Consider the following 13,766-nt stretch of genomic DNA (forward strand, 5'->3'; position numbering starts at 1 on the left):
TAAAGCGAATGAACGGCATATTTTAAAACATGTATATCTGCTTTCCCTAAAATGGAGGGAGGAAGGTGGAGAGAGACCGAGGATGAGAGGGAGGGAAGGGGTGGCGAGATATATGCGAAGGGGTGTGTGAGCTGAAGAGAAGGCAGACTAATGACGGGGGACAGGGTGGCTTGGAGGCGTTTTGTTTGTGGCAACCTCTTACAGGATTATGGTGCCTGGCTATGGGAAAACAGATAGATAGATTGGCTTTGTTGTTTTCCATAAGTATTTTATAGACCAGATATACTGTACCCCTCACCAAAAGACGTCTTATTTTATATCCAGCTTAAGGAAATGAGGAGTAGATGGGATTTGTTTGTGACACCAACACTACTAAAAATATCTCCAGTGCCGAATACAATCGTCCAGTAGAGGCAAAAGTAAATTGTAAAAGATGTCCCGATATTGAAAGGGCTAATCCATTCTCGTCACCTGGCCTCACTTCAGCTTATACTGCCTTTACTGTCTTCTGTGTCTATGTGGTGCTGGTGAGGGACGCCTTCATGTGATGGCACTCATTCAGTCCAGTGGCCCAACTATCATGTTATATGAACGCCCCTCGCCTACTTCCCTATCCCCCGAAAAGAGGATGGTGGACTGCAGAAGGGAAACTTATGCCTGCAGTACACTGGGTTCAGGTTTCAGATGAACCTGGGGCCACAGCAACAACAACATCCATGTCTACGTATTTCACAGATACATTAACTTTCCAGATTTGTAATAACTATGCCACATCCTAATCATTTTTTGAGACGTGGCTGTGAAAGTTACGCTGGATACTGAAGAAGCGTAATTATTATCACACGTTCACCATGTTACGGATATTACAACTTAAAAAAAAAAGGTGTTCAAAAAGTTTGTTGTTACTGTGACTTCAGATTCACAGAACCGAGAACCTTGTGGACTGCTAGCCTATGCTGCCCATCTCTTGAAGTTTATTACCCTCCTTTCGGGGGGCAGACAGTGAGTTGAGACGCGTTACAGCTGGTTATATCGGTGTCAACACATGAAGGCGTCCCTGTCCAGAATCTCCGAACTAGTTAAAACATTGAAGTAAAGATGTTCAATGTGTCCGAGGCACAGTGAGGTCTTTTACCAATACCACAGAGGCCTTGGTAACGGATCCACGAGTTTCATGGTTTCAAGTATCCCATGACCTGGAGCCCACACCTGGGAACACCGATGCTCAGCAATACCTTACACCATCATGACGTAACCACTGGACGCGGAAACCGGGTCAAATACATACATACATATATATATATATATATATATATATATATATATATATATATATATATATATATATATATATATATATATATGGGATCAAGTTCCTGTCGTAACTTAGGTCTATTTTTGTAGGAAGAATTGGATACAAGTACATGAACAATATTAGGCTAGACAGTAGCTTTCTCTTGTCCTTTCTGCAACTGAGATACCTTCCGGTACTTTTCCTCACGTAAATAAGATGTTTTACCAAGGAAAACGGAGGTGGTAGCCTTCTGGAGGTAGGTGGTGACTGATTCGGTAGAGAGGTGGTCTGCGTCCTAAAGGACGGGAGTTCGATTCACGGCTGGGGCAGAAATCAGTTTAAGAATTTGCATTTCGTTACAGCAGATTTTACTGATCTACCATAAGGCCCACTGACATGTCGTACAAAATACCTCCGCCAGTACCATTACAACAGTCCCGTATGAGACAGCCCTTGCAAGGATTCAATATGGACGGTATGTATTAGCGCCGAAGTGACATATGGAGGTGTGTGGCACGTAGGAGGACAGCCGGGCCTGTTGAATCTATGCCCAGAGTCAGACGCATGAGGGGAAAAAAATCCTGCAAAACCAAATCACAATTACGGCAGGGACGTGATCATAAGAGTGTTTGTGAATGTGGCAACCGATTTGTTCTGGTATCTACGCTTCTCCCAGCAGATCGACGGACGCGGGAACAAGCCGCTGGGTGTCGTATTACAGAACGAACAGTGAACGTGAGAGCACAAGTGAGGCGTTCCGGCACATAATTCACAACTACACAAGCACGTTTGTCTTACGCATACCTGTGTCAAGCCAGCACACCCGTCAGCCGGACGTATTTATAAATATAGTTTTCCGTTACATGATCCACAATGAATTTACGAACAAATGTAAAAATTAACCAAAACGTTTAATCGCCTTTCATCTTCCTTCCATCCATCCCTCCCTACCTCCCGACACACACACACACACACACACACACACACACACACACACACACACACACGTTCAGGATGCTACAACACGAAACCGTAAACAAGAAAGCATTTTTTTCCCCCCGTAAACGAACGACACCGAAACGACTACTAAAAAGGAAATTCACCCTATCCATATGTATCTCGCTCACCCAAGGCAGAGCAGCACGGGCGGAAGGTTTGAGCGTGACTGAGAGCTTGAGGGCGAGGTAGCCAGCGTGAATAAGAGAGACCAGAGTGGGGTGTAAGGTGTGTCTGGCAGGAGTTTGAGAGAAGTAGGATCTGGACCCCTGTAAGGGGTATGGAACTGATTTACTCCCATTTCTTTTTTCTTTCTTTCTTTCTTTCTTTTTTTTACCTCGCTACGTAATAATCCTCTCTCTCTCTCTCTCTCTCTCTCTCTCTCTCTCTCTCTGAAGCTAGTTAAAAAAAAATCTATAATGTACCCAAAACTCCGAAATATCTGGACGGATCTCAACCAATGGCACCGTTAGAATGGGTAAGTTTGCTGGAGAAACTGAGGCAATATTCCGATTGTCTTTAAGGTAACCTCAGCCTCCACGCCTCCCTCTCTCGCAACCCTCTAATCTCCCACTCCATCTTCCACTCCATCCCACACATTTACAGGCATCACGTGGTTCACACAGGACTGTAGCGCTTCCCGTGGCTGGCTGCTATGATGGACCCAATCTATACCATCAACAAGGCTCTGTTAAACGAATACCGTATACGTGTGTGTGTGTGTGTGTGTGTGTGTGTGTGTGTGTGTGTGTGTAAACGATGATAAAAGCAATATATATTTTATTTAAAGATGCTATTCCAGGTCAGCTCTACTGGATTTCTCGCTACAAGATAAACTAAGGTGATAACACGAAAACAAACCTTTCGTGGAAGTGCGTGTTTTCATTAAGTATGCATTTGTCACCTGCAAAGACTCCCGGTTAGATTATGGCATTTTCTCTTGTTTCGGTAATTCCCAACAACTCTTCCTCAGCGATTTATTTTGCATATAACACTTCACTATCCTTTGTTACGTCACTGATGCAAACAAGGTCGACAAGATTCCCATCCATTCATATGACATGCTATATTTTATTCTTGTTATTTTTAGACGATTTTATTCAGTTAGATACATATTTCTAGTGGAGAAAAAAGATTATGAGGTCTGTATCTAACTCCTCCAATCAAAAAAAAAAAAATCCCATGTAAACAGAAAAGAAAATCAGGCAGCAAGAACAAGAAAAAAAAAATTGTCACCGTTTTCAGGAGGTTCAACACGAATTAATATCGTACAAAAACACATGAACGTGTAATATGCTAAATAAATCGCTAAGGAGGAGGTTCTAAGAAGTCTCCCATGCCAACGAGAAGAAAGCCCATAGATAAACGTCACATATTAATATTGTACAAGACAACATGAACGTGTAATATGCTAAATAAATCGCTATGGTGGAGGTGTTGTCTCCCAGGCCAACGAGAAGAAAGCCCATGGATAAACGTCACAAAGGCAGGAGGAGGAGGAGGAGGAGGAGGAAGAAGAAGAGGAGAAGGAAGAGGAGGAGGAAGAAAAAGAAAAAAAAAGAAAATAAAATATTCAGTGTATCTCCTCGCTCTCAAGATAGTTTGGAGGTAGAGGAAGAAATGACACTCCAAATCACCTCTGACTTCTGCGCTTTGCTACCTATTGCGGAAGCTGTTGTTACCTCTTTGCCATCATCCTCTCTCTCTCTCTCTCTCTCTCTCTCTCTCTCTCTCTCTCTCTCTCCAGGTGTTGGCAGGTGTGGATGAGTGGAGAAGTGTGGCCAGACAGTGTTCCACCTCACCGCTTCCCACAGCACAGGTGTGTGTGTGTGTGTGTGTGTGAGAACTGCAAGCCTCTGTAGTGCTGCGTTGTATGTACCCGTGAGAATGGCGTATAAAAGTTGACAGAAATCTCTCTCTCTCTCTCTCTCTCTCTCTCTCACACACACACACACACACACACACACACACCAACGTACAGAGACAAACAAGAGTGGGGCCAACCAAACACTGGAGGCGTCGGCAGTGCAGGACTGGGGACCGGGGCTCACCGCAAGTTGTGCTTTTGTTGACATTCAGGTTGGAGGGTTCGGCTACCGGGTAATTCCTCGGTCGTTAAGCTATATTTATAAGACAATATTTTACGGAGATTAATTCGTTTGTAAAGTGACTAATTTTCCGAATACTAACAAAAAAATGGCTCAATAAAGACTTCTTTTTCTTTAGGTTACATTTTTTCGGCTATCAAGTAATTCCTGGGGTCGATAAGCTGTATTTATACAGCAATGTTTTACGGAAATAATTCGTATGTAAAGTGACCAATTTTCTGAGTAATAAAAAAAAAATCTATACCTTGACTTATTATATATTTACGTTAGAGTTTTTTCGGTTACCGGGCAGTTCTTAGAATGCCGAGGAAGAGTTTAATGATCGCTTATTTATTTATTTATTTATTCATTCATAGTTTAGTTTTTCTACTAGGCAATTTATCTGCCGTTATACTATTTCTATATATTTTTTTTTAGTTTTTTTTTCTTCTTAGTACCATAATTTCTTTTGTTCTTTTCCTCCCCTCTTCTAATACACTGAATGATTTTGTTACCTGGTAGTTCTTCGCTTGAGAGTTAGATTTATACCAAGAAGGTTTTACTCAACTGAACTCGAACGTAAAGTGACGAATATTTGGCCGATGAAAAAATACGATGACAGTTTACTTTAGGTTAGAGCTTTTGGTTACTGGGCAAATTGTTGGTCGTTAAATCTATATTACGTGGTTTTCTATTGAATTACTCACACAGTTACTGATTTTGGAGTGATTGTTTTGTGCTCATTCAGCGCTATAACGACTTTGTGTATATAAGTTTTCAGGGCTGGGCGACTGGGTAAGATTGCGGGTGTTGAGGTATATTTATCCATAAGGCGAGTTTCACTGAGCTGAACTTGCATAGAGAGACTGATATGAGAGAGAGAGAGAGAGAGAGAGAGAGAGAGAGAGAGAGTGTCAGCATGCATTAAATTAGCCTACTCTCTCTCTCTCTCTCTCTCTCTCTCTCTCTCTCTCTCTTCTAGGTTGGAGGCTTTGACTACCGGGCAATTTGTCGGTCATTAACCCCTTTAATCAGTCAAACGTATTTTTTTTTTTCTCTCTCTCTGTCTCCAAACAATTTTACTCAATTCTTTCTTTCTTTCTTTATTTATCTTAACTGGAAAATTGCGATATAGGCTTCATTAAACCCTTCACTACTAGGCTGTTCTCCAAGTATAAATAAAATAAGAGTAGGTAGGTAGGGAGAGAGAGAGAGAGAGAGAGAGAGAGAGAGTCATCACCGTATTGAAGAAGTTAACCTTTTCGCCACGTTCACATTTTTCTTTTAATCATGCTGTCAACGGACAATTTCATATAATTTACGAGGTACCTATAGTAGTGAAAGCGTTACTGAAGCCTATATCTAACCTCTCCAGTTTGAAAAGTCTCCCCTGAGCTGCATAAAATCGTCTGGAGGTAAGAAGAATACAAAGGACATCGCAGGACTCAAGAAATTAAGTTACACAATATTTATGTGACCAGGTTTGACAGAACTCACTACAAAGCCCTTATAATTCCCTCCCAGAAGAAAATGGAAAAATCTGTGCTACCTTGAACAAAAGACGAGAGCTGTTCTGGTGCCAAATCCCTCCATAATCAGATCAAAATTTCTATAGGGGGTAAGGAAATTTTTTAGCGCCAGTCTTGTAAAAAAAAAAAAATACTTTGAGTTAAACTGTCAGTCTTTAACTTTCCCTGCAGGTAGAAGGGGCCAAGACGATTCAATTTAGGCGGAGGTGAGCCAGTTCGGGCTAAGTTGAGCCAAATCGGGCGATTCAAGCCACATCAAACATTTGCTTCTGTCAAGTGAAATGTTAGGTGAGCTTGCCCAAGACTTTCATTAATGATGTACTTAGCGAGCAGCGCCGATTCCCACGTTCGGACCTTCTATGAATACGACCTTACCGCGTGATAGTTATGATAACAGAATTAACACACAGGATCTTATGACACACTCTCGTATAAGTCGTATCGCTTATGCTTGCTTGCGTCAGCCTTTCTCACCTAATCGTGGCTCTCCACGTTGTTCGATCTCTGGTAGACTCCCTATTCAGTCCCTTATCCCTAAGGTCACAATCTATGACCTCGTGCCATGTTTTTTTCGGTCTGCATCTCGCAACCCTACCCTCAACGTTCACACTTCTCATCTTCTACACCCAACGGCTATCCTCCATCCTCTCCACATACCCAAACTATCTCAATCTACCCGTCCTCATCACAGCACCAATACAGTCCAGTCCCACCCTTCCTCTCAACTCTTCAGTCCCCCCAGGCCTCGCATTCAAGGACGCAGTACACATCTATCTAATTATTGTCATTTCTGTACGTTTGAGCCTACAAATATCCTCTTCCTTGATCGCGCAGGCCTCACTACCATACAGCACTAAACTCCCAACACATGCCGCGCACAAAGACCCCTTAGCACGGAGGAAGAGCCCAATGAATGTCACGAATTAAATCATCTGGCGTGGGCTGGAATAAAGGTCTAGAGTTGTGCAGATCATGTGAGTTAATAATGACTTACATCAACCCATTCACAACGAGGGGGTTCCATAAGCTGAATATAACCGCTTGGAGGCAGCAGCAAAAAACACGACATCCAACTGAAGGGGTTAGTTAGCTTATTCAGTCATTGATTCATTCCTTATCATAATCAACATCATAATTATCATCACCGTCATCATCTTTATTTCCATCATCATCATCATCATCATCATCATCTTCGTCTTTTTTTCTATCATCATCATCATCATCATCATGACCTTCATCGTCGTATTTTTTTATCATCATCATCACAACAACTACATCCACAAACACTTCTCTCAGTTCATTCACCTACATCATTTTGTTTACCCAATCACTCATTCACTCAGTTGCACAGGCACATATTAACACTCTCTCTCTCCCTCTCTCTCTCTCTCTCTCTCTCTCTCTCTCTCTCTCTCTCTCTCTCTCTCTCTCTCTCTCTCTCTCTCTCTCACTGGCCATTGGTTCAGTCTCATAACTAAAGCAAGTCTTGAGGCGAAAAGAGGAACAGTTATCCCGTCTCTCCTTTTTCCCGTTAGGAGGAGGAGGAGGAGGAAGAAGAGGAAGAGAAGGAAGAGTGGAAGAAACGAATGAGGAGAAGGAGAAAGAGAAGAAGAAGCAAAAGAGAAAAACGAGGAGGAAGAGAAGGAAGAGAGGAAAGAGGAAGAGGAGGAGGAAGAATCAGACGAAGACAACGACGACGAGGATGAAGACGATGATGATGATGATGATGATGATAATGATGATGAAGATGATGATGATGAGGACGACGACGATGATGATGATGATGATGATGGTGAGGACGATGATGAGAAAGAGGAGGAGGAGAAAACGATGATGATGACAACGAAAAAGGGAGGAACGATGATGATGATGACGACGACGACGATGATGATGATGACGATGATGATGATGATGACGACGACGATGATGATGATGATGATGATGATGATGAAAACGAGGATGAAAGAAGATGAAGATGAGGACAAACACAGTGAAGATACAGACGGAGAAGGGGGAGTGACTTAAGGTAATGACACAAAGATGCAGCAGTAAGAGTGAGATGGGGAAGGGGAAGGAGGTGTACAAGACAGCTCCTCCCCACGCCATCAGCTCACATCCTACGCACCATAGAGACATTAAGCACAGTAAGATGACTACCCAGACAGTTAGTACTACCTCAACATTCTGCCTTTTTACACCCGCGTGAGCACTGCGAGGGAATTGTGTGCTTGGTTCAGTTGGTTTTTCTGTCGATCTGTCTGCCTGTCTGTCTGTTAGAAAGATTATGGAATTACAGTTGCACAAAACTTGGAGTAACGATAGAAACCAATAAGAGGAACTAGTGAAAGAAAAAAAAGGAATACTGCAGTTGAAAAAAAGGTTCTGGGTCAAAGGTCATAGGCCAAGTAAACTGACCTTGTGGATACTCACCTCAGTCACAGTCGCTGGCCGCATCAAATACCGGGGAGATGAGGAGGTGAAGGACGCCTCGTCCATTTGTACAGCGACTTTGGACTGGAGAAGGCAGTATATCAGGCTTCGGTTCGATTCCGGTACTGGGTGGCAGATTTCCCAACACCAACTGTAACATGGTGAAGGTTTGACTTAGTCCCTTAAAACACCGGAAACAGGTACCTTAAACCGTATTCCTGTCAGGTGAGGAAGCTTTCATTTATAGTTTCCTTGATGATACACTTTTTATGCTACGCCTTTGTATTTATGTCTCTTAAATTGTTTTCATACCTGCATTATTTCCATCATTGTCACAGACGGGAAGATTTGTGTGCCATGTAAAAAAGAAAGTGGTTAGGAAATGGTGTCAGATGGCCTCCTTAGGTGACCAGACCACGGCCTCTTACATCAGCAGTGAGGTTAGGTAAATATATAAAAAAGAATACGGTAATGTGACAAAGGAAAGTATGTGTTTGGCCAGGGTATAAACTCCACTATCATCACATCCACAGGCACCCCACCATGAGCACAAGCATGAAAAAAACAACAACAACTTCTTCACGGCTTCTACCACTCTACTGCCTCTGTTCTTTTTACTCTTATTTGTCCTAACACTGCCATCTACCCATCTTGAATGCTGAGCTCTAACAACAGATTAACTATAGAATACGGTGCTAGTCACGAAGAAGTGTTATGGAAAGACTGAAGAGCCCTATTATTATCTGTGTCTGCCCCTGAAATACGTGAAACAAGAAGGAGCCAAAATTTAGGCCAAGATAAGGAGAAAAAAGTATAAAACCAAAAGAATTCTACAATCATCCAGACTACCACAACCACCACACTACTACAACCACCACACTACCACAACCACCACACTACCGTAACCATAACCAAAGCTCCACCACAACCACACTTATTCTCCCACCACAACAGCCAAAGCCCCTCATTACTACCACAACCACAACCAAAGATCCACCACAACTGCACAACCACCCTCGATCCTGAACCATAACCCAAACCACAACTAATACACTACCACAATCACTCCAAACTACCACAACCACATCCAAATCTCTACCACTACCACAGGTACTACCACGTCCAAATCTCCACCACTACCACGACTACTACCACATCCAAATATCCACTACCACAACAACTACTACCACATCCAAATATCTACCACTACCACAACTACTTCCACATTCAAATATCCACCACTACCACAACTACTTCCACATTCAAATCTCCACCACTACCACACCTACTACTACATCCAAATCTCCTCTACCACATCCAGTCAAATAACAGTGTTTTGCAAAAGGTTGTTCACCAGCCTTCAAGCGGGCGTGTGGTGGCGGCCTTGTGGAGTTCTGCGCGGGTGAACAAGAACACAGAACACCCCAGCACCCACACCCACGCCACACCTGCCCACACCCACCCCTTCACCTGTGCTTTTTTTCTCATTAACCAAACAACACTCATTACCGTTACTACAGTCACATCCTTTCGTTACTAATAAAAGTTACTACTACTACTACTACAACTACTACTGATACTACTACTACTACTACTATTACTACTACTAGTACTACTGCTGCAGCTGCTGCTGCTGCTACCACTACTACTACATCTGTAAATGACCATCACAGTCACAGCATCCATAAATATCTACAACTACCCCCGTTAATACCGATAAACCAGTCCTGTATGAGACAACCCTAGCATGTATTGAATATGGATGATGGGTGTTAGCACCAATGGTGACATGTGGAGGTGTAGGAGGACTACTGGGCCTTAGGATGGACCACTGCCCCCGAAAAATAGGCCATGAAGCCTTTGCCCAGAATCGGACACATAAAAAAAAAAAAACTGCCACCCCAAAAGTCACCACAATTCTCTCCAAAATATTCTCCCTCCAAAGTTCAACCTACAGCAGGTCAAGTCCAAGTGATGGAGATTTTTTTATGAATGGAGGACATCTGTAATCTGATGTATGGATTATTTTTTTTTTACTTGTTTTTCCTTCCTCCTTTCATCTCCTGTAAGAAAATAAAAATCTCCATTACAGTCAAATCAAAACCATTCATCCCTGAAACCAACATTTACTACACCGACCACCACCACCACCACCAACACCGCCACAATCATTACTTAACTATTAGGCGACTTAACCATTAGACGACGAAAAGCCAGCCTAAACTATATAAAAATAGCTTAGCGGTAATCGTAATAGAAAAGTTAATAATCCTATCGTTTTCGAAGGGCTAGTGGACTGTTTCCTATCCTCAGACAACGAAAAAAAAAAATCCCTTGGCTAAAAATAATCATCTAAGGATTCTAAGAATAAAACAGTCAAAACTTGTGGTGTTGTTGTCATTCCCTCAGTTGGGGTGGGTGTCTCGGCGGCACATGCCCTCTGGTTAAATAGTTAAAAAATGGTTACCCGAGGGAGCCCAAGTGTCACGACAAAAGGCACAACAGTCTGTACGTCGTCTTGTTTTGGTTTATCTCAGGTATCTCTGGCAAGTAAAGAGAGCATATTTCCGTAGGTCAGAGGCGTGTGGAGAAATTGAGCCCATGGCATGTAACAAGAAGTAGCAAGGTGAGGCTAGTAGTAACTCAATCCTTGCCCAAGAACAGAATTCAGAAACACGACCAATGCCGTACCGAATATATTTTCACGGATGTAACATAGAAAGTAGAGCACAGAATCTTCCCATTTATGTTGTTCATCCTGTGAAAACATCAGAGGATATAAATATCATAATCATGTCAGCTTGAATATCTGCGAGGACTGGGTATCAACAACGATAGTACAGCTCAGATACCGCTACTCACCGCCAGATAAGCCCTCGGCATAATCATTTACTCGGTGTGGCTATTGAGGAGTTTTATAAGGCTAAAAACCGTGAAGTAGGCCTACTGTACGAACCGATAGAGGAGAAAGCAGAGTAGTGCCCCCTTCACGCCCGCCACTGGCAACAGAAAACGAGGCCGCTCTCTACTGGGGTCAATAAGAACTTGATATTAATTCACTACGTATACTTTTTTTATGCTAGTGTTGCTACTAACAGACGATTTCATCCAGCTTAAAGGAAATTTTTCTATGTGAAGAGTTTAAGCCTTCATTAATTCCTTCACTGCTATAGGTCTGAACTAACGCCACGTTATTGTTATTATTCAGCTGAGGAACGTCGGTGGAAGAAGGGATTTGTGTGTGTGTGTGTGTGTGTGTGTGTGTGTGTGTGTGATTCCTCCCAAGCACCCATTTCCCTAGGGCAGTATTTCGTGCATTACATTTCAACAATACTATCCTCTTCATTGTTATTTATATCTTTGTAACATGGACATTGTTTCCACACACACACATAAAAAAAATCAAAGCACCATATTCAGCAATCAAATAAGAAAATGGGGTGACAGAAAACTTCCTCCATTCACAAGAAAACAAGTCATGGGGTGGCGGGATGGGCTGAGTAATCGTAAAGTACCTCTGGAGATTTCTTTACACCTTTTCCTTCGCGATTTGTTCTCCACATTATACCTCAGTGATCTCTTGTACGGTGTCGGTGCAAACTATGACCATATTAAGACGATATGAACAACACACAAGAATATTTAGGCCTAATATGCAGAATTAATCGCTAAAGAAGAGATGCTACAAAGCCTCCTGTTCTACGTACAATATAGGTCAGTGAGAGGGGGAGGCCATGTTGTCCCGGATGGTTAAAGATGAGCTGGAGGGCAGAGGTGAGGTTGGCGAATTCACTGCAGTCCAGCCTCTGTGCAGGGCGGGTATAAGCTGGTTGTAGGCCACTACCTGCATAATGGCACGGCTGTCTCGCTCTTATGATGTAAATCGATTATTTTGTTCTTAACAGATACAAAGCTAAACTGGAACTTCTATCTATATACCTAGGCTGCTTCCCCCAAGGAAAGGGAGGAAGCCGAGACAGGACGACACACTCCCCATTTACTCATCCATTCAAACACATTCATTCGCATCTGAGATATCCATGGCAGTAGCTGCTGCCAACTTCCGGTCAGAAACGTCTCTCCTGAGTTAAATTAAATCATTTATTGTTAGCTAGAATAAATATAAAAACACACTTTATAGCTGAATGAGTTCATAAGTTGAACAGTATCTATGTTATTTAAATCCCAGATTAAACTGCCTCTAAGGACTGCTTTAGAAAACAAGGCAGCCTTGTCCGAAATCGTACAGCCTCTTAAAGAAATCTGTGCGTTCAGCTCGTGTGTAAGGAAACCAAGTACCATGATATATTCTTAGAACATCTCTATTTCATGTGTCTGATACAGTGTGACAAGTGGACAAGGGTATGGGTGGGATACAAGGAACAGAGCTCTCTCTCTCTCTCTCTCTCTCTCTCTCTCTCTCTCTCTCTCTCTCTCTCTCTTTCTCCCTCTAACGTTGCAGGCTCAACACAACTCATCTTCAGGGAGACTGATGATGGATTCTGTGGAGCCCAAAACATCAGAGAAAATAAAGAAACTACCATATCATGTGTATCTCACCCACCCAATTCGTCCATCTCCAATTGAGGTTTTACTGCCAACTGCAAACCAGACATTCCTAACTGAAAATATTACTGACCTTTCATTTCCTCAATGTGAATTCTCGATTTTAAAATTACTAGGTGAAAAAGTATTAAATTAGTGACAGGAACAAGTTATCTGGGGTTATATTAATGATGTGTCTTTGCTGGGTGACGTTTGGCCAATGGAATATTTGGTGATCATTGCTGTCTATATGGTACTGGCATCGCTGGCATGGTGGGTCAGGTGTCGGGTTTTTGTCTGTACTGGTTTAAGGAAGGGTAAAGGTCTAAGCACGGTCTTGCCAATGCTACCCACGCCGACCAAGGGAGGATGATTTCTTCTGTGTATGTCGAATGTCAGGCTATCCAGAATGTGGTCAACAACAACAACAACAACAACAACAATGACAACAACAAACGTACTTGATGTGGCAGCTCCAGGATTCTTTAGTCCTCGTTGTGCTATGATGTTTTTTGTTTTTTTTAATGTGTGCTGTGGTGTGGCGTTGTATGGTGTGGTATGGCTTCGTTAATAGCGTAAAAGCCTCAGGGAGTGAAGCCCCACGTGTTAGAAAATCAGTAGTGATAGAAAGACAAATAGTGCCGCACCGAGAGATGTACCCGCAACTAAAAAAAGGCCGTCGAACTGAAGAGGTTAATATAATAAAGAGGTAATATAAGTGTTGTGAAGTAGAGAGAGGTGAGGAGAGAGCGTAGATGTGGGGGTGGGGGTGGGGATGGGGTGCAAGGTAGGACAGGATGTTACAACCTGCCCCGCCACAGGAGTAAGCGGGGGGAGGGGGAGGCAGTGAGCGGCCGGACAGACACTAATGGTGGGTAGGCAACA

The sequence above is a fragment of the Coenobita brevimanus genome, chromosome 21 (assembly GCF_032717465.1).
Source record: "Coenobita brevimanus isolate Jiangsu-jjx chromosome 21, ASM3271746v2, whole genome shotgun sequence".
NCBI lineage: Eukaryota > Metazoa > Arthropoda > Malacostraca > Decapoda > Coenobitidae > Coenobita > Coenobita brevimanus.